Source organism: Protopterus annectens, chromosome 5.part1 (assembly GCF_019279795.1).
Source record: "Protopterus annectens isolate FY-2018-M chromosome 5.part1, PAN1.0, whole genome shotgun sequence".
Taxonomy (NCBI): domain Eukaryota; kingdom Metazoa; phylum Chordata; order Ceratodontiformes; family Protopteridae; genus Protopterus; species Protopterus annectens.
Genome location: NC_056736.1, coordinates 628814268 through 628836767, shown reverse-complemented (window position 1 = coordinate 628836767; position 22500 = coordinate 628814268).

The following is a 22500-nucleotide window of genomic DNA, read 5'->3' as shown; positions in this document are numbered from 1 at the left end:
AGGTTCCTCTTGAAGAGGTCCAAAGAGGCACTCTGCTTGACATGTATGGGCAATCTATTCCAGAGTCTGGGGAGTCTCTGGGTCAGGAACCTATCCCTCCAGCATGTTTTGTTTATTGTGATGACAAGGTTTAGATCCCTGGAGCGTGTAGCTCTGAGGGATTGGGATTTCTTTAAGTGTAGCATGTCCAACAGCTCTGGGTTTGACATGGCCTTGTATGTTAAGCAGAGATCGCCTCTGAGTAGATGATATGCAACAGAGTATAGCTGGAGTTTTTTAAGGTGGTCAGCATAGGGCATCTGCTTTAGGCCTGTGATTCTTTTAGTGAGGTATTTCTGAGGCCTTTCCAGTTGTTGCAGATGTCTTGAGATGTACATACCAAATGGGGCATTGTATTCTATAATGGGTCTAATGAGGGATGAGTACAGTGGGACAATGACCTCCTTTTTTCTGGATGAAAAGCCCTTCGTGATGAGGTGTGCCACAGAAGGATTTCCTGACTGTTGTGGCGATGTGGTTATCGAAGGTGAGACCACTGTCCACCTGTGTCCCTAAGTCTCTTATCACACTTTCTGTGTTTAGTGTACTGCCACCTATATGGTAATTCATGGATACATGTTTTTCCCAAAGGGATAACAATACATTTCTTGGCATTGAGCTTGAGCCCATGGCTCTGGCACCAAGCATTTGTTTCTGTAAGGCCCTTTTGTAGAGTATCCACATCATTTGGGATTCAATAATGGCTCCCAGTTTGCAGTCATCTGCAAACTTTGTTAGCCAGAGTCCCTTAGTGTTGACCTGTACTTCAGAGAAGTAGATGCCAAATAAGAGCGGCCCCAGGACTGAACCCTGAGGTACTCCACTTGTCACTTGTCTGGAGCTGGATTTGGAGTCGGCTACTTTTACAGTGTGGGTTCTATCAGTAAGCCATTTAGCAACCCATTGGGTGACATAGGGATTAATGCCCAACTTAGTAAGTTTATTTATGATTCCAGAGTGGGGGATGGTGTCAAAGGCCTTGGCAAGGTCTAGATACGCTGTGTGGACCACCTTACCCTTGTCCATGGCTCTGGAGACTGATTCAAAGAAGTCAATCAGGTTCAGGAGACAAGATCAGCCCTTCACAAACCCAAACTGGGTGGGGTCCAGTGTTTGAAGGTTGCCATTGTCTTTGTTTATAAGTTCCATGATAATACGCTCCATGGCCTTGCAGATAAGGCTTCTCAGACTGATGGGACGGTAGTTTCTGGGATCCAAGGTGGATCCACCCTTGTGGATTGGGATAACTGTAGCTCTGCACCACTCAGTGGGCACGAAACCTGAGGTGAGGCTATTATTAAACATAACACTTAGGTGAGGTGCCAGTTCATATTGTAGTTCATGTAGTACACAGCCCGGGATGTCATCTGGTCCCATGGATGCTGTATTCTTGGCTTTAGAGAGTGCGTTTTGTACCTGTGTGGCCATTATTACTGGAATTTGGCAATCTTCCGGTATTAAGATGGGCCATTTAGGGGGTGAGAGGGGGGTGAAGTTGGCACTGAATCGATCTGCCAGGATATTAGCAATATCCTTCAGATCAGTATATTTAATGCCATTCTGTTTTAGCTCAGAGCAGATCTGAGCATTGCCATTTAGATTCTTGACATAGTTATAGAATGCTTTGTGGTTGTCTTTGGAATCTTTGGCAATTTTATTTTCGTAACTATCTTTGGAGGATTTTATGAGGCATCTCAGGTTCTTACTGAGGCTAGTAAGGGAGTTTTTTGCATCCTGGGATTTTCCTCTTTTCTGCAAAAGTTTCTTCCTTTTGTTGTAAAGTTTGTTTATGGCAGGGGACCACCAGATTGGCTTCCTTTTGGATGAGAGCATTTTGGTTCTATTTGGGATGGCACGATTCATGCATGAGTGGATGTGCTCGTACAGTGCCTTAGTGTAGGATTCAGCAGTTGAACTTTCAGTTCCCGTCTGCATGGGTGTCATGAAGTTTGTCACTTCTGACTTGAGTAGCATGAAGTTGGCTTTGGAGAAGTTTTTATGGTGGTTTCTTTACTGGGGGTGGGGTGGGATGTGGATGTTAAGGGTGATTAGCTTATGGTCAGACCTGACTAACGAGGGGGTGACCATAGGTATGGAGCATTCATTTCCCATGTTGGTAATGACCAGGTCTAGGATATTGGAGCCCCTGGTGGGACTATGGATTAGTTGATCCAGGGCGTTGGAATTTATGAATTCCAAAACCGTTGCAAAGGTGTTGGGACATGAGTAGTTTTCCCAGTTAATGGCAGGGTAGTTAAAATCACCCAGTATTAGGGTGTTTGGTTCTATCTTAATATTTTCCAGTATGTTTAGAAAGGTGTAGTGAGAATCTTGGGGTATGGTGGGGGATCTGTAGCAAGCTACAATTTGGATTGCAGTCATACCTAGTGTTAGTTGCACTTGGAGAATTTCAGACACATTGTGTTGGCCAACTAGCCTGGTGGTGTGAATATCCTTGGTGAATATCGACACTCCTCCACCTTTAGTGTTTCGGTCCTGGTTTGGTGGCCGAAAAGTGTGGTAAGAGTTGTAGCCTGGTATTGCAGGGGTGCTCTCTGGAGCCTTGAACCAGGTCTCAGTTACTGCACAGATATCGATGTTCTCCATTTTTAGGAGTGCCTCGAGAGAGTGCATGTTGAGGTTTAGACTTCTAGCATTGAGTAGCATTACCTTCAGATTTTGCATGCTTCTACCTGTTACGGTGGTGGCTTTGTCCTTTGAAGTTTGCCTAAAAAAGGCACTATAGGGGTGGCAAGAGCCTTAGCCAGTAACCTGAATCCCAGGGGCGACAGGTGCAGACCATCTCTGGCAAAGCATCGTGGTCTGCCAATCATGTCGTCCCAGGCAGACAGATACTGGATCCCCTTTGAATGACACCATAAGCTTAGCCAATTGTTGAAGTCAATCATTTTATCCTTATATTGTGGTATCATTCTGGGCGAAGGCAGGATGCTACTCAGGGCTAGGGTCATACCTGTCTGGGCCACATGATCCGAGAGCTCTTCCGTGTCTCTTTTCATGTAGTCCAGGGAGGTACATCTCAAGTCATTCACTCCAACATGGACAATGACAGAGTCATATTTGTACTTGTTGTGGAGTGACTTGAGTGCATGCGTTATGTGGCGGATCCTGGCACCCGACAGGCAGCTGACTGTAATTTTCTCCTTATTCAACCTGGTGAGAGGGACATCAGTGTGCCGGACTACAGAGTCACCTATGACTAAAGTGTTAGGTACATTGTCTTGCCTTAGGGGCTGTTGCTGGGTGGCACACTGGTGTTGTGAACTATGTGACACATTGGTTGTGATTGGTGTTTGTTTGCATTTCAGCTTCAGAGGTCTTTGTTGCTTGGGCAGGTTACAGTTAAGGGCCTCTGCATATGTGGATTTAGTGTTGCTATATGTGGGTGTTGGTTGTGCGGGTTTAGAAGGGCTATGTGTTGCTTGAGCTGTAGTGTGGGTGTTAACCTTCTCCTCTTGACTGTTTAGCACAATCTTGGGTGGAGAGAGCTTTGCTTCCATTTTGGCTATGTAAGTGCATCTCTTACAGGTTGTAGTGTTGGGTGGTAGGAGGAGAGGGTTGTCTGTGTACATGAAGCAATTGCTGCATTGCCCCAGTATGCCCAGATTCACCAGGTGGATAAGATAAATCACCGGAAGCTGACCCTTGGACATGCCTGGTTTGGGGCTTTTTTTTTTCTTTGTAAAGTATAGGAGCTGTTTCCTTAGCAAGGTACTTTGCAATTATAGGCTGTTTAGTGCCTACTATTAATTTCTCCTTGTTAACAAGGAGAGTTCAGTGTTTGTATGAGTTTAAGGCTTCCTAGTGCTTTCCAGCAGGTATTAGAGAAAGTGCTAGTCACAGGGATACTTAAAGGTAAGATTGAAAAGAATGCACTCTGCAGTGTGCACTAGAGAAATTAGATGTGAAAGTAGGTAACTTGAGTTTTACCTGTTTAAAAAGTTAAGGTTTAGTGGAGAGTTACTATTTTTAAAACAGCAAGATGGATTGAAAGGGGTGGTCACTTTTGTATTTTGGTACTATGAAATACTGTAGGATGGCCAATAAATTTAAATAATTGAAGGGGTGGGATTTCAAAAATGATGATTTTGTGATTTTCAACTCCCATAGTGCCTTTTTTAGGCAATGCCATATTGATAAACCTACCAAGTTAAGTGAACCTATGAAGAATATCTGAAGGTGGTACTGCTCAATGCCAGAAGTCTTAACAAGAAACTCCACTCCCTGCAAGCCTTCCTCTCCCTGGAGAGTGTAGACATCTGTGTAGTAACAGACACATGGTTTAAAGTCACTGAGAGTACCCCAACAATGCAAGGTTATAGTGCCTTTCATGCCTACTGCACATAAGGGAACTAAAGGTGGAGGAGTCTATATTAAGACTAATCTCATATCCAGACTAGTTAAAGTGTATGACCCACTGGAACTCATACATGTGCAACTCACCATAAACAGGGTGCTGTACCATATCCTTGCAATCTACAGGTCCCCCGCTATGTCCAAGGAAACCCATACTACCTATCTCAATGTACTAGAGTCCCTCACTATTCAACCCAATATGATATTCATGGGGGATCTCAACTACCCTTGTATAGATTGGGAATCCTACATCACTTCTAATGCACAAGCCCAGCAATTTCTAAACGTTGTTAATACCAACATCCTGGAGCAGCTGGTCCATTCTCCTACCTGGGTACAAGCATCCTTGACCTTGTACTCATGAACATTTGGGACCAATGTTTCTCATCCAGTGTAATATCTTCAATCATCAGATCTGACCATAAGGCAGTATTACTTGAAATAAAAATTAAATCCATGGATCCAGCAAAACCCTAACCCTTTAGGAACTATTCCAAGACTAACCTCTCTCTACTAAGCAATGCCTTGGCTAAATTTCAAGCACCCCCAAACCCAGTAAACACAATAGAATACACTGAGCTATTTACAAAATCTCTGTACAGCCATATTGATAGCTGTATAGACCGAGCAGTGCCCAGTCATATTAACAATAAGGCAAACTCAAAAAACAAGCCACCCTGGTGGAATCCAACTATCAATCAGTTATACAAGAAAAGAAAAAAAAATCTTGGCCAAGTGTAGGAGGAACAAAGCCATACATAGTAAAAGCCCTCTGATCAATCTAAACAGGCAGCTAAGAGGGTTAATTAGTACTTCAAAGGCTAAATTTGAAGAAAAAATAGCATCTCAGGCAAAGGACAACCACAAAGCTTTCTACAGTTATGTCCATAATCTCAGAATAAATATGTAACAACGTGCAGGACATATTGCAAATGGGATCACCCACACTGAACTGGAGGCCATTGCCAAAGTTTTCTGACAGGGTCAGCTCAAATTTCTTCCCCACCCCCCCAGTAGTCCAAAGGAAATACCATATAACACAATCCCACCAACCATTACTAGAGAACAGGTCATGAATGCAATTTCCAAGGCCAAAAACACTGCTCCAGTAGACCCCAATAACATCCCAGAATGTTTAATAAATAGCATGAAACATAACCTCTCTGGTCCACTTGAAGCACTTTTCAACTGGAGCCTTCAGTCAGGTTTTGTGCTCAGGGAATGGAAGATGGCTACAGTCATTCTCCTGCACAAAGGAGGTCCAACCATTGATCTGGATAACTACAGGTCCCTAAGTCTTACCAGCCTCATAGGTTCATAGGTGTGTACTAGGCTAATAGCCCTGGAGCCTTTACAAGCCTAGTCCATAGAAGTGGCCTGGCATTGTGCCGCCCGATGTTAGTTCCCAGTGCCTCTATCAAGTAGAGTCACTGGAGTGATCCCTGGGGTGAACTTTCTATTTCCCATCCACTCATCAAGATTTCTCTTGAAGCGGGACAGTGAGGTGCTCTGCTTGACATGTATGGGAAGTCTACTCCAGAGCATGGGCAATCTCTAGGTTATGAACCTGTCCCTCCAGCATGTTCTGTTGATTGTGGTAATGAGGTTGAGGTCCCTGGAGCGTGTGGTGTGGAGGGATTGTGATTTCTTTAGATGTAGCATTTCTACCAGAGCTGGGTCAGACATGGCTTTGTAAGTCAAGCTGAGATCGCCTCTTAGTAGGCAATATGAGGCAGAGAATAGCTGGAGTTTTTTGTCTGTCCATGTAGGAGATGTGTTTAAGGCCTGGGATCCTCTTTGTGAGGTACTTTTTGTGGCCTTTCCAGCTGTTGTATGTGTCTAGTGAGGTACATGCCAAATGGGGCATTGTACTCAATGATTGGCCTAATGAGGGATGAGTAGAGAGAGATGATGACCTCTTTCTTCCTGGATGCAAAACTCTTGGTAATGAGATGTGCCACATAGAAGGACTTTCTGACCACACTGGCAATGTGGTGGTCAGAGGAGAGGTTGCTGTCAACATGTGCCCCCAGATCTCTTATAATGCCTTCAGTGTTCAGTGGGCTCCTATCAATGTGGTAATTAGAGGTAACTGAGTTTTTCCCAAAGGGGATAATGACGGATTTTTTGGTATTAAGCTTAAGGCCATGGTTTCGACACCAGTCATTGCTCTCAGTGAGGCCTTTCTGTAGGATGTCTACATCACTTGGGGAGTTAATAATGGCTCCCAGCTTGCAGTCGTCTATGAACTTGGTCAGCCAGAGTCACTCCGTGTTGGCCTGGACTTCTGAGAAGTAGATGCCAAACAGGAGGGGACCCAGGACCAATCCCTGTGGGACTCCACTCATGACTGGTCGGCAGTCTGACTTGGAGTCTGTTACTTTCACACTGTGGGTTCTATCTTGGAGACAATTTGCAACCCACCTAGTGATATAGGGGTTGATGCCTAGTTTGGTGAGTTTATCAATAATTCCTGAGTGGGCAATGATGTCAAAGGCATTGGCCAGATTGAGGTAGGCTGTATGAACTGCCTTGCCCTAATCCACAGCTCTGGTGACTGACTCAAAGAAGTCAACCAGGTTGAGAGGCATGATCTACCTTTCAGAAAATCAAATTGTGTGGGATCTATAGTTTGGAGATTCCCAATATCCTTGTTAATTAGATCCATGATGCTCTCCATAGCCTTACATACCAGAGTCATCAGGCTAATGGGGCAATAATTCCCAGGGTCTACAGTCGCTACCCCTTTATGGAGAGGGATGACTGTAGTAGTGCGCCATTCGGTAAGGACAAAGCCTAAGGTGAGGCTGTGATTGAACAGGGTACAAAGTTGGGGTGCCAGTTCACTTTGTAGTTCATGTAGAACACATCCAAGGATATTGTTGGGTCCCATGGAAGCTGTATTCTTGGCTTTGGACAATGCAGCTTTAACCTGTGCTGCAGTAATGCTGGGTGCCTGGCATTCCTCAGGTATTGTAATTGGTCCTATGGGGGGAAGAAGGGGGTAAAGTTGGCACCAAATCTGTCAGCCAGTATGTTGGCAACATCTGTTGGCTCAGTATAGGAGGTATCATTGTGCAGTAACTCAGAGCAAACCTGGGTATTGCCGTGGAGATTCTTGATATAACTATAGAAGGCTTTGTGGTTGTTTTTAGTGTCTGCCGCAATTCTGTCTTCATAGCTGGCTTTAGAGGTTTTGATGAGGGATCTCTACTTTTTGTTGAGGCTAATAAGGGAGTTTTTCCAGTCTTGGGCTTTTTCTGCAACAGTTTCTTCCTTCTGTTGTAGAGCTTATTAATGACAGGGGACCCCCAGATTGACTTCCTTTTTATGGAGGAGAGTGTCTTGGTTCTGTTAGGTATGGCTAGATGTGATAGTGTTCAATCTCACCGTTTGTTCTTACACATGGGTTCGGAGCCGATCCTCGGCTCCGTGCCGGCCGCTTGCAAGCTCTGCATCGAGAAGAAGCTCGAGACAATCTAATACCCACAATCCCCCTCTGCCTTTACCTTAGATCTAGTTTGCCGCTGCTGCGTTCGCATCGCTGGGAGCTAGCTCGAGCATCTAAAGTTAAGATATAACTTATTTTGTTATATTTTATTGGATATTTTTGTTCTTTGATAAGGATAACTTGATATACTGAGTGTTTGTGGTTGAGTGGGTTAAATTCTCGGTACCGTTAATCTTATTAATCGGTTAGAGTTTTTCGGGGCCTACCAACCCTGCTTAGATTTAAACCGGATTCGACATTTAAATCGGATTTGACACTAATTTTTCGGATTTGACTATAATACTGGACTTGTCTTTTTCTTGTATAATGTCTGATAAGGTAAAATCAGGATTTAAGCGTTGTCAGTGTGGCCAGAAAATGTCAGTGACTGACAACCATAGTTCCTGCGTCTACTGCCTTGGCCCTCTCCACTTGCAAGAGGACTGTTCTATCTGTCACTCTTTTAGTGGGAGGGTCATGACAGATAGGCGCAGGAAACTCATGGACAGAGGTTTATTAAAACCTTCTTTTCAGGAGGCTCTGGATGCTTCTGACCAGGCATCGAAATCCTCTAAGGAATCGAAGGCGTCGGAGCCCAAGTCATCGGCTCCGTGCTCTTCAGCAAAAGTTAGATCACGGTTCCACAGACTTGGGGCCGAGTGTTCAACTGGTATCGGTTCCTGAGACTCGAGTCTTGGAACCGGTGATGGAGCTCCCTCCTTCCACCTTATTGAGGTCGGCTCCGTCTTCGGTTCCTTCGACCCGTTCTTCTTCCAAACTCTCCGATATCGATGTGGATCGTGTGGTGCAGAAGTTATTGGAGCATTCGGCCCTGTCCAAACTTATTTCGGTTTCCACCCAGTTGGTGTCGAAACTTGAAGGCCTCCCAGTGTCTCCATCCATTCCTCCTCCGAGACCTGTTCAGTCTTTGGAGCTGGAAGAAGTTGATCTTCTGATTGTGGAGCCCTCGGGTCCAGAACCGTCTTTTTCTCGGTCTGTTCCTCTCACCTCGACTCCGTCGGACCCGATACCGGAGTCTCGGAGCCGACGATCTGTCCTTGGTTCCGGGGCGAGAGTCGAACCGGCGTTCGGTTCCGACTCTTCCCTCGGGGCCTCGGCGCGGATCGATTCGGCTCCGTCCTCGGGTCGATGCCTTGGTGCCTGTTTGGGATTCTTCCCATTTCTTGAACCGGGGATTCTTCGATCACGGGACCGGGGCGTTCGACCTAATGAGGAAGGTGTTGTCTACCCAGACAACCACATCAGTGGAAGCAACCTCTCCTCCCCATAAAGGGCCGTTATCCTCCTCTGCACCCACGGCCACATCCAAGCGTCGGGCACCAGTGTCTCAGCCACCCCTGGAGGGTGCCCCTCTTCCCGGAGGCTTCTTTGGATGCTCCCACGAAGAAGTCCCTACGAAAAGATTGTGTAAGAGGAGACACTTGGATTCTCCACAAGAATCCTTGACATCTGATACTGACTTAGATGAGTCAGAAGGGTCCCTAAGTCACCTTCAGAAGATGTCTCTTTTCGGACATATTGGAGATCCTGAAACAGAGAGGTGACTGGCAGTCCCTTCCCCCTTCTGAGGATGAGTCAGTTTTGCTGAAGGCATTTGGTGCTCGCCCTTCTTCCTCCTGGGTCACTCCGCCCTTGACAATTAATGGAACTAATTGCTCGAAGGGCGTGGGAGGCTCCTGACACAGTGGAACCAGTCCCAAGGAAACCCAATAAATACATCACGGCACCTCAGGACAAGACCTACTTAACAAAAGGAGTTCCAGTGGACGCTATGGTGGTGGCAGCGGCCACGAAAAAGGAGATGGTGGAGTCTTCCTCATCTGTCCATCCCCCTAATAAAGATTCTAGGACGATGGATAGGTACGGGAAGCGCATTTTTAGTTCAGCGGCTTTTTCCATGCGATCCCTGAACTATTTGACCCATTTTACACGTCTACAGAGGGATCTAGTCAAAGAGTTGGGAGATACCCTCCAGGGTACTACAGATGCTGCTGTCTCAGGGAAAGTGACAGCGCAACTTAATACCCTTACATCCATTGTGAACTCGTCCATGAGGCTGATTTCCTCACGGCAGAAGGTTCGAGTAGGGCAGCAGCTTCAGCGATTGCTCTTCGCAGACAATCCTGGATGCGCTTATGTTCCTTTGCGGAAGCCTTCAAGTCTTCCTTTACTAACGCCCCATTTGACGGTGCCACTCTCTTTGGCCCCAAAGTAAAGGAGACCCTTACCCGGTGTGAACAGGAGGGAAAGACTCTGTCTGCTGTCGGAGTCCGTTTTTCCACCCCAACCAGACCGTACCCCAAAGGGCAACGTGGTGGAAAAATGTGGTTTCGAAAACCCCAAGGATATTTCCCAGGCACACAGGGAGATGCCCCCTCTAGAGGCAGAGGAGGGGGCAGAGGTGGAAGACGCCGCCCTGGCGGCAGAGAGGGGTCCGCAACATCAAGGTGACAGGGATACACTCCCTGGTAAACCTTTCCAGCACTCCTGAGAGGAGGCCCAACTGTCCTGCTCTGGTGGCAGTCGGGGGTCGCTTAGCTTTATACCCTCAGGCCTGGCAAAATATAACTACAGACAAGTGGGTAAAAAGCGTGGTTACCAGAGGTTACAACATACCCTTTCTATCCCATCCCATCCCAAAGAAAAGACTCCCAGATGTACCGCCCCATCTGCGAGAGCCAGCAGCTATAGAAATTTCAAAGCTGCTAGAAAAAAGAGTCATCCAACCAGTCCCAGCGGACCAGCAAGGATTCGGGACTTACTCAAGGTTCTTTTTAGTTCCAAAGAAAACAGGGGACTGGAGGCCCATCCTGGACCTAAGCTACCTCAATACCTTCGTCAGGAAAGAAAAGTTCCGAATGGTCACGCTTCAATCGATCCTTCCATTCTTACAGAAGGACGACTGGATGTGCTCAATAGATCTAGAAGATGCATACTACCACATCAAAATGGCCAGGGCATCCAGAGATCATTTGCGCTTCGGCTGGGGCCAGTCACTTTCAATTTCGAGCCCTGCCCTTTGGTCTGACCTCAGCCCCCAGGGTCTTCACCAAATGCATGGCAGTGGTAGCGTCTCACTTGAGACGCCAAGGATTCCAGGTGTTTCCGTATCTGGACGACTGGCTCCTTTCTGCCACCACCCAGCGTCAACTATTACAGGCCAGAGACTTTACTCTTCAACTGTGTGTTCACCTAGGAATTTCCGTAAACTTCGGAAAATCCTTGCTTCAGCCATCACAAAGTATCTTGTTCATAGGAGCAGAATTAGACACACGTCAGTTAATTCTAAGACTTCCCCCAAAAAGGATACTATCACTTCAGACTCACATACGTCTTCTACTTTTGTCAAGGAAATCTCCAGCAAAACTGGTACTGAAGGTTTTGGGACTCATGTCAGCCTCTCTTATTGCAATACCCTTGGGAAGGCTGCACATGAGAGTCCTACAATGGCTACTGTTTGCACAATGGTCGTTTCAACAACTACCTCTAACACATGAGATTCTTATAACGAAAACATGCAAAACACATCTAAACTGGTGGCTTCAAACGTGCAACCTTTCCAAGGGGAGACCATTTGTGCTACCCACGCCTACAGTTACGGTGACCACGGACGCTTCCCTGATAGGGTGGGGGGGCATCTTTCAGGGACAGACAGTCCAAGGCGAATGGACCAATTTGGAGTACAATCTGCACATCAATGTTCTAGAGTTGAGGGCAGTGTTTCTAGCGTTGCAACACTTTGCTCCCCTTCTTCCTCTGGGAACTATTGCAGTTCAGACGGACAACATGTCAGTAGTCTGGTACATAAACAAGCAAGGGGGAACCAAGTCCTATCAGCTATGCAGAGAGGCCATGAGAATCTGGCAGTGGGCGGAGTCCACGGGTCGCTTTCTAATAGCAACGCACATCCCGGGGTCATCCAACGTCATAGCCGACAGGCTGAGCAGAGCAATTCTGTTACCGCACGATTTTTCGCACGTGGGGCCAGCCTTCCTGCGATCTGTTTGCGTCTCCAATGAACGCCAAATGCAGGAGCTACTTTGCCCTATTACCCCCTCCAGGGGAAGTCCCCAGGGACGCACTGATTCACGATTGGCCCCCGGGACTCCTGTACGCATTTCCTCCATTCCCCCTGATATCAAAGTTTCTCCAGAAAGCCAGAAACCTACACAGGACAATAATCCTCATTGCCCCATTCTGGCCTCGTCAAATTTGGTTCCCCTTCCTGAAGACACACTGCATTCGGGGACCCTGGATTCTGGACCCAGAGCCAGATCTATTGACTCACTCATCAGGGGCTCCCCATCCCGCGCTCCGGTCCCTCCATCTAGCAGCTTGGTTGCTCCAATTCCCAACTTAGCCAGGTCTGATCTTCTTTCGCCAGCAGTTCGAATATATTGGTGGCTTCTCATAAAGCTTCCACTACTAAAACATATTCTAGTAAATGGAAGCGATTTGTATGCTGGCGAATACACAGCAAGTGGATCCTTTATAGCTCGTTTGAATAAAATATTAGAGTTTTTAACAGACTTATTCCATCAGGGTGCTTCTCCTGCTACACTAAGAGTTCAATTGGCTGCCATTTCAAATTTCCATGTGGAAGAATGTGGGGCTCCTGTTATGGCCCACAGACTTTGTAAAGCCTTTTAAAAGGGTTTTCATATTAGACCACCAGTCAGATCTCCTCGTCACCTTGGAGTCTAAACTTGTTGTTATCTAAATTAATGTTGCCCCCCTTTGAACTAGCCTCCTCTTGCCCATTAAAATTTTTGTCCTGGAAGACTCTCTTTTTGGTAGCCATTACTTCCGCTAGGCGAGTATCTGAACTTCAGGCTCTCTCAATCAAGCACCCTTATTTGATCTTTCACTCTGACAGAGTTTCTCTTCGAACTAATTCATCCTTCCTCCCTAAAGTGTGTTCTATTAACAATATTAATCAGTCCATTGAATTACCCACCTTCTTCAAAAATCACTCCAACAAAATGGAGTATATGTTGCACAAATTAGATGTTCACAGACAACTAAGATTTTGGATAGAACAAAAGATCACAGAAAAACTGATCAACTTTTTGTGGCCTTTGCTGATAGCAGGAAAGGACTAGCGGTTACCAAAAGAACTCTTTCTAAGTGGTTAACGGATTGTATAATCTATGTCTATGATTCCTCAAATCTAACTCTCTTACACAAACCCAAAGGACATTCCACAAGGTCAGTGTCTACATCTCTGGCTCATGCAGCCCGCCTACCACTAGACGCTATTTGTGCGTCTGCTACTTGGTCTAAGCCACATACATTCATTTCTCATTATAAGGTAGACAAGGCTTCTAGGGACAGGGCAACCTTTGGTTCCACTGTGCTCAAGAACATCCTTCCGTGAGTTCCTCAGGAACAAGGAGCTAGGGACGCTACCCATGTGTAAGAACAAACGGCGAGATTGAACACTATCACATATAGAAGTTATGTCTTTACCATAACGTTCCATGTGGAGTGTTCATCTCGCCTTTGTTCTTACATCCCCACCCTCCCGCCCTTAAGAAGAACGTTCTTTTGATGCCTGGCCGGGAGCATTCTGCTTCTGCTTTGCAGATGTTGTGTACATAGTTGGCATATATATATATATATATATATATGTGTCTATGTGTCTTTTTATATATAGTTATATATAGACTCTTAGTTCTGTGCATATGTGATGTAAGCATGAATGTGCTCTCTCTAGAGACTGGTTTGCTTGCAAACTAGATCTGAGGTAAAGGCAGAGGGGGATTGTGGGTATTAGATTGTCTCGAGCTTCTTCTCGATGCAGAGCTTGCAAGCGGCCGGCACGGAGCCGAGGATCGGCTCCGAACCCATGTGTAAGAACAAAGGCGAGATGAACACTCCACATGGAACGTTATGGTAAGGACATAACTTCTATTTCCATGCATCTATGTACATGTTTGTACAGTGCATTGGTATATGATTCGGCAGTCATGCATTTATTTTCCATTGACATGGGGGCCGTGAAGTTAGCCAGCTGTCTTTTTAGGAGCCCAAAGTCAGCTTTGGAGAAGTTTTTCATGGTGGTTACCTTTGCAGGGGGTGTGGATGAGATGTGGATTTCCATGGTGATTAGTTTGTGGTCTAATCTAACCAGGGAGGAATTGACTATTGGTGTAGAGTAATGGTTGCCCATGTTAGTAATAACCAGGTCAAGGATGTTGCTTCCACTAGTGGGGGTAAGAATGAGCTGGTTCAGGGCATTGGAACTGATGAATTCCAGGAAGCGTTGGGCCAGTGTATTGGTGCATGAGTAGTTTTCCCAGTTGATGGAGAGGTTGTTGATGTCACCTAGTATGAGAGTGTTGGGTTGGACCGTAATAGTTTCCACAGTGCTTAGGAATGTGGAGTGAGAGTCTTTGGACATGGTTGGGGATCTATAGCAGGCTGATCTGAATCGCCGTCTTACCCAATGTTAGTTTACCTGAAGTATCTCAGATGCGTTATGCTGGGCTACTAGTCTGGAAGTGTGCATATCCTTTATGAATATGGACACACCACCACCTTTGGAGCTTTGCTCCATGTTCTGGGGCCAAAAGGTGTGGAATGAGTTATCGCCTGGTAGCACAGGGATGCTTTCTGCTGCTTTAAACCAGGTATCCATTACAGCCCAAATGTTGATGTTCTCCATTCTGAGGAGTGCTTCGAGCAAGTGTATCTTGAGATTTAGATGTCTTGCACTGAGCAGCATGACCCTCAGATTGCATTTGTTTATAGCTGTTACAGTGGTAATTTGGTCTTTGGAAAAGGCACTATAGGGGTGGCAAGAGCATTAGCCAGTGTCCGGAAACCCAGGGGTGACAGATGCAGGCCATCTCTGGCAAAGCATAGAGGTCTGTCAGTCATGTCATCCCAAGCAGACAGATACTGGATCCCCCCAGAATGACACCAGAAACTTAGCCAATTGTTGAAGTCAGTCATTTTCTGCTTCTACTGCGGTATCATTCTGGGCAGCAGTAGGATGCTGCTCAGGGCTAGGGTCATACCTGCCTGGGCCACATAATCCGGGAGCTCCTCCATGTTTCTTTTCATGTAGTCCAAGAGGTGCATCTCAGGTCATTCACACCCACATGGACAGTGACAGAGTCATACTTGTACTTGTTGTGGAGTGACCCGAGTGCATGTGTTATGTGTCAGATTCTGACACCTGATAGACAGCTGACTGTTACTTTCTCCTTATTCAACCTAGTGAATGGGACATCAATGTGCCTCACTATCGAGTCACCTATGATTAGTGTATTGGGCATCCTGTATTGTCTTAGGGGCTTAGGTTGAGGGGCACACTGTGTAGGTGAGCTGTGTGTCTTGTGGTTTGTGCTGTGTTGTGGTGGTCGAGTGCTTTTCCACCTTGGAGGTCTCTGCTGTTTGGGTAGATTTCTATTGAGAGCCTCCACAATGGTGGGTGTATGATTTGTGTTTTTATGTGAGAGCTGTGATGGTGGGTGTTCTGGAGGTCTATGTGTTGCATGTAGTGTGGTGCAGGTGTTGACCTTCTCTTCTTGACCAGCTACTCTGGTCTTGGCTTGAGAGTGCATAACTTCCAATTTGCATATATAAGAGCATCTCTCACACATCTGAGTGTTGGGAGGTAAGAGGACAGGGTTGTCTGTGTACATGAGGCAGTTGCTACACTGCTTCAGAATGCCCAAGTTCACTAGGTTAATAGGAGAAAGCACAGGGAACTGACCTTTAGACATGCCAGGAGGGATGGTCATTATAATTAAGTGCTGGAGCTGTTTCTTTATATACTCCTTTTACAGGAAAAATGTCACTCAAGGTGTCTGAGTCTGTACAGAGCACTGCCAAACACTTGAGGATAAACTAATACATAGACCCCGAAAATTTAAGGATGAAGTATTTAGGCAGATATTCTGAAGTTAGAAAGAAATCAAGCAGTACGTACTGAAAAATAAAGAATTAGCTTGTCAAGAATGATGAAAAGAGAGGAGTTGCATGAATGGCTACTGCCTGGCTACTACTAATGCTGGTCTCAGCACAGCTTCACTCTGTTGGGATACAATACTCCTTTGCTTCTTTTCTCACCAGAAGCAAAATGTTAGCACCAATCCCAAGAAGAGAAGCAGACCATGGCCTGTTTGGTGATCCACAGTCTTATCCCAGATGATACGAGTGTCTGCAGGCTTGTAGCATTTTTCTGGTAGATGCATCGAATAGCAACCAGACTAATCAGGTACGTTAAGCACAGACACTCACTCTCCAACCAGAAAGAGTCAGGAATCAATGCACTCTGCTCCTACACTCACCAGGATCAGAATTTAAGCACAGATTCGAAGCTGTCACCTATAAAGCAGTTATTAGGCTTTCTTGTGATCAGCAATCTCCAGGAAATAATGTAACTGCAGTCCTTCTCTCACCAGGAGAAAACAGAAGCACTAACCCCAAGATGACTGCTAAGAGGCAGAATGTCAGCTATCCATTAACTGGTGGTCTTGCAATAGATGCTTAAAGGTAAGATGAAAAAAATGGTTTATCCTAAACACTGCAGTGTGCAGTAGAGGAGTTAGATGTGAAAGTAGGTAACTTAAGTTTTACCTGTCTAAAAAGTTAAGTTTTAGTGGAGAGTCACTATTTTTAAAACAACAAGATAGATTGAAAGGGAGTGGTCACGTTTGTATTCTGGTGCTATGGAATAAAGTAGGATGGCCAATAAATTTAAATAGTTGAAGGGGAGTGATTTCACAAAATGATAATTTTGTGCTTACTCACACCAGCCAGTAAAAGCAGAGAGGAAATGAGATATATGGTCAAATTAACATACGGGGCAGGCAACTAGAAAGACAGTGGTGTTTAAGAACACAACAGTAATCAGGTGGGTGGGAAAAATTTCTGTCTGACTCACAAGAGACAGAGCTGTGGTCTCTTTTCAAGTTTTAATACACAATTAAAAGCAGAATGCAAGTAAAACACAGTGTATAGAAAACTAATCACAGTATACAGAATAGAAAAAGGGAATAAGTAATACAAAATAAAATAAATAAAAAGCAAACTACCCTTTCCCTCACAGCAAACTGTAGCAGACTTGGGGTGAGCCTTTCCCGTAAAGCCAGTTGAAAGAAGCATCATGGACATGATAAATAAGAACATAAGTAACCTTCAAACTCTGGACCCATCACAGTTTGCCTTTGTTAAAGGAAGGTCAAGCCTATTAAATCTAGTGGATTATTTTGAGAGGATCGCCAAAGCACTGGATGAAGGTAAGATTGTGCACACAACTTACCTCGACCTGGCCAAGGCTTTTGATACAATACCCCAGTCAGGTTTTATAGACAAGGTTACCAATTTAGGTATAAGCCCTTTTATCACCCACTGGATAGCCATCTGGCTCACTGATAGGACCCAGGAGGTCAAAACAGGTGAGGCCACCTCCACCAAGAGGCCAGTCACTAGGGGAGTCCCTCAGGGGTTGGTATTGGACCCACTCCTTTTTGGCATTTACTTCTCCAAAATGGAAGCAAATGTTGAAGGTTTATGGCTGACTAAGTTTGCAGATGATTGCAAGCTGGTGGTTATCATCAACTCCCCTGCAGACACTAGCATCTTTCAAGAAGCCTTATCTCTGACTAACAAATGGTGCCAAAGTCATGGTCTTAAACTCCATGCTAAGAAATACACAATTTTATCTTTTGGGAAATCAACCATCCCTGCTAATTACCATGTTGATAATACACCCCTAAAAGTCGACCAAGTGGTCAGGGATCTGGATATGCACAGAGACAGTAGCTTTACCTTCAACCACCATGTGACCACAGTGGTGAGGAAATACTTTTATGTTGCGCAACGTATAAGTAAGGGCATGACATCTAGGTCCAAAGAGGTCATTATCCCACTGTACTCTGCCCTTATCAGACCAATCATAGAGTACAATGCTCCCTTTGGTATGTACCTAGCCAGGCATATGCAGCAACTAGAGTGACCTCAAAGGTTCCTTACAAAAAGAATACAAGGTGTAACAAACCTGCCTTATGCAGATAAGCTTAAAGCCCTTTTCCTCTACTTAGTCTCATGTAAATTGCTGAGGGGTGATCTATGCTTGGCTTACAAGGCATCTGCAAACCCCACACTTATGAATCTCCTACATATTCATAAGTCAAAGAGTACGAGAAGTACAAGGTCTAGGGATCCGAATTTTGTCTGTGACATAAACAGAACATGCTGGATAGACGGATATGTGTCCCAGAGACTGTCCCTCCTACGGTATAGGCTTCCCATCCATGTGAAGCTGAGTTTGTCTATTACCTAGTTTAAGTACAACCTAGACACCCTAGACAAGTGGATAAGGAATAGGAAATTTACTCAGAGCCTAGCACCCATGTCCCTTATGGACAGAGGTAGCTTATAATTGCCTGACCCTCAATGTCCTATTTGGATGCAGGACATCATTATTCTTTCAGGAAAACTTGGCTTGGCTTGGCTTAGAAAGGTCCATTGGGCTATTAGCCTAGCAACAGTCTATGAATATATGAAGCGCCTTAACTAATAATAATGATTTTATATTATTTAGTGGTTTTGTCTTCTGTACTGGATATTTCTGCATTCTGAGCTACAGAAGTTTCATGCTTGTTTATCAGGGTACATAAGTACCCATTTAAGTTCATATTAGAGGCTTATTATCTACCAAACACATGTACAGTGTCTGAGATTACAAGCATGATACCTGTAGAATACAGGGTCTAACTGACTACAATAGCTAAGAAGTCATATTGCGATCATAAGACTTACTTGTGTGAGAAATGTTTGTTGCAACATTTACAGTGAAAACAATGAAAGGGCTGGGTGCTTGAGCCTGGCAATGTACTGATCACTTACTGTGAATGTGTGAGTGCAGATCTAATATATGATTGGGAGCTCTGTACATAGGGAAGGGTGAATGTGCAGTTTTGTGTGTGTTTCCTTGTGTGCTTATGTGGTGATTGAATAAAATATTACTACAATACTGAGAAAATGTTCATGTTTATTATAAAAGTTGTAATGACAAGTCACTTGTTAGTAGCGTACTCTGTAGATTACACTAATGTACAATGACTGGTGCTTAGACAACTGACATTATAATTACTTGGCAAAGTTGTACCTTAGGGATGCTGCCTTTGGTCAGACAAAGAGACACGATGGTACATCCAGTGGTCAAAATAGTATAATAGTCTCACAGATAACATTAATAGTTGGTGGGATTTACAGAAGTATCATTGGCTCTGTCTAGGTAATGCAGCAGTGTCCAGTAGCATCATAGTAATATTCTGTGCAGTGTCCAGTAGCATCACAGTAATATTCTGTGCAGTATTCAGTAGCATCACAGTAGTATTCTGTGCAGTGTCCAGTAGCATCATAGTAATATTCTGTGCAGTGCCCAGTAGCATCACAGTAATATTCTGTGCAGTATTCAGTAGCATCACAGTAGTATTCTGTGCAGTGTCCAGTAGCATCATAGTAATATTCTGTGCAGTGTCCAGTAGCATCATAGTAATATTCTGTGCAGTGTCCAGTAGCATCACAGTAATATTCTGTGCAGTATTCAGTAGCATCACAGTAGTATTCTGTGCAGTGTCCAGTAGCATCATAGTAATATTCTGTGGAGTGTCCAGTAGCATCAAAGTAATATTCTGTGCAGTGTCCAGTGGCATCACAGTAATATTTTGTGCAGTGCCCACTAGCATCATAGTAATATTCTGTGCAGTGTCCAGTAGCATCATAGTAATATTCTGTGATTCACAGACATGTTGAGGCTAGTTTACTATTGAAATTCCCAAACTGAATTCATCAACCGGTCACAATGGTCGACCCGAAATGCTGAATTCAGAACTTTGAAACAGCAACCATGGCAAAAATGAATACATGGACATCCATTTTTAATGTATTCGACATAGCAGGAGGTGACATCAGTCACTCATGCTATGCACCTTAACATACCGTTACACTCTACAGTCAATGGTACGTTAATTGTACTATTTTGAAGGGGGGCTATGCCCCCTGCACCCCCATATGTGTGGGGGGGGCTGCACCCTCCACCCCCCTGCAAATTAAATATACCAACTCCAAGATCACACTACAGTGAGGAAATGGGTTAATTCCCTGTTCCTCACAGAACCGTGATCTCCATTCACAATGACGAACTCAGATACTTGAACTACATTACCCATTCACTGTAATGTAATCAATGTATTTTGGTTCGGCATTCTGACCATTTGAAAAGTGCCTTTCGACCACATACTGGTTGAGCACAGTCACTTCACACATTTAATAGCAAACCATTGAAGCTACAATGACCAACATCTCTTTAGTGGCTCACCTATAAATTGATCAGTAGAGCAGTTTGACCTAACCACATTATTGTTTATCCCATCAGCCCGAGCAATGCAGCTTTACAAGCACCTTTGAGCATGCTTGCGCTCACTCATACTCACACACACACACACACACACACACACACACACACACACACACACACACACACACGCACACACACACACACACACACACACACACACACCTACCAAGTCACCCACATACACTGAAATCCACGCAAGCACGCACATATACTTGTATTCTCACATGCATGCATATAAGCTCACGTGCACGTGTGTGCACGCATGCGCACACACACACACACACACACACACACACACACACACACACACACACACACACACACACACACACACACACACACACACACACACACACACACACACACACACACACACACACACACACACACACAACACACAGCAGGCAGCAGCATTGGCAATAAACAAATGACTTACATCCTACAAAGGTACCATGGAACACTGGTATGGGAGAAGCTAAGACTTCATAGGAAATATGGTATGTTAATGAAATTCTAGCAAGCAGGAATACACACAGACTAGCTGGGTATAGCCCACATGTTATGATTTGCTGTTATACGGTCTCATCCCAAAGATCATTTGCAAATATTCTGTGCAGCAGGCACATCTCAGTTGTACATACATTCCTCAGCATTTGTTGGGCTAAGTGCCTATCTATGTGAAAGGCAGAGGATGGATACTGGAAAATGGTGCACCTTTTGCTCAAATAACAGTTAAAATTTAAGGACATCTACAGCCAACTGTGTGTGTATTACAGAATGCCTGTTTAAAAATGTTTGCAATATATTGGAGCATTTCTCCCTGGGTCTCTGCTAAAGTAGGTAGGACAAACCTGGTAAACAAAAGCTAAATAAAAAAAAATAAAAATAAAAATAATCTCCCCCTTAGCTTGCTAGAATGAAAAGAGGAGCACCATATGCTCCTGTGCAGAGAATGAGTCAGTCTCTGAAGACCTCCACTCTAGCATGGCTGTGAGCAGACAGAACTGCCAAATCCACAGCTCCTAGTGAGGACTAGAGGTGCAGTTCAAAGAACTGACAGCTATGTTCACCCTCTTCCAGAATGTGCTGCATTGAAGGCTGGTGTTTCTATGGCTGACTCTGAAACACTCACTGCCTCTTTGCAAAGGGAGTATTAGCATGTGCCTCCCTGTTTGGTCAAATACCACATCACAAGCAAATAGGAAGATGAGAAAGAAGCTCAGATCTCAACTCTCCATTCAGAACCTTCAGGGCAAGACATACTGCTCAGATCTGCATCTGAATCTTTACCAAGCCTCTTTCTCTTGGGGCTCCATTTCCTTTAGACCGTTGATGAGCGGAGATAGATAACCATCCATCATCAGAGCTTGCAGTGGCTTTTTCTGCAGGAAAGGAAAGGAAAGGAAAGGAAAGGAAAGGAAAAGAAAATTCACAAGGGATTAGGAATGCAGCAGTTACTGATAACTCACAGTCCCTTTCACATGTGCGTCTGTGAGTATGCAAAAGACACAATGAAGACAGTGACTACCACTAGACCAGAAGAAGAAGCAAGAGGGCTACTTCAAACCCAGTCAGGTTGCAGAGGCTATAACCTCTTGGACATATTCTGTGTATAGAAATTACTAGCAATTAACAATATCCAGATTTGCCTGATGTGTGGTCTTCTGAGCATATTCAGAAGCGATGATGTCTCCCAGTGTTGGAGACCTTCACCGACCTATGGCCACTAGGCTATGGTTGTTGCTATGAAATTCCTCAGTAGGGCCACCAAGAGGCATTTGTCTAGCTAAAGGAAGAAATGGAAATCCTTCACCTACAAGGCCTCCACCACCGTGACTTGCACCATGGCATACATTTTGAATGCAGAGGATAGACCAAAATGCAACACTTTGTGCAGAAAGGAATACCTATCCATAGCAAACCAAAATAACCCCATGTGAAGGCTCTAGACATTGATATCCCAGAAGACAGCAATCATATCTAGAAATGAGTACAGTACTGTTCAGAGCAGAGCCATAATATGGACAAATGGGGCCCCAGGCAGGCTATTGGATCAGGGTCCCCCTCCGCAGCAACCCCCCCCTGCAGCCATTCCAGTGTTCCATTACTTGTCTATCTCTCCCCAGATACCATGAACACTGTTCACACCTGTCAGTGTGCATCCTATTTTCTTCTTTACTTCTATAATGATTAC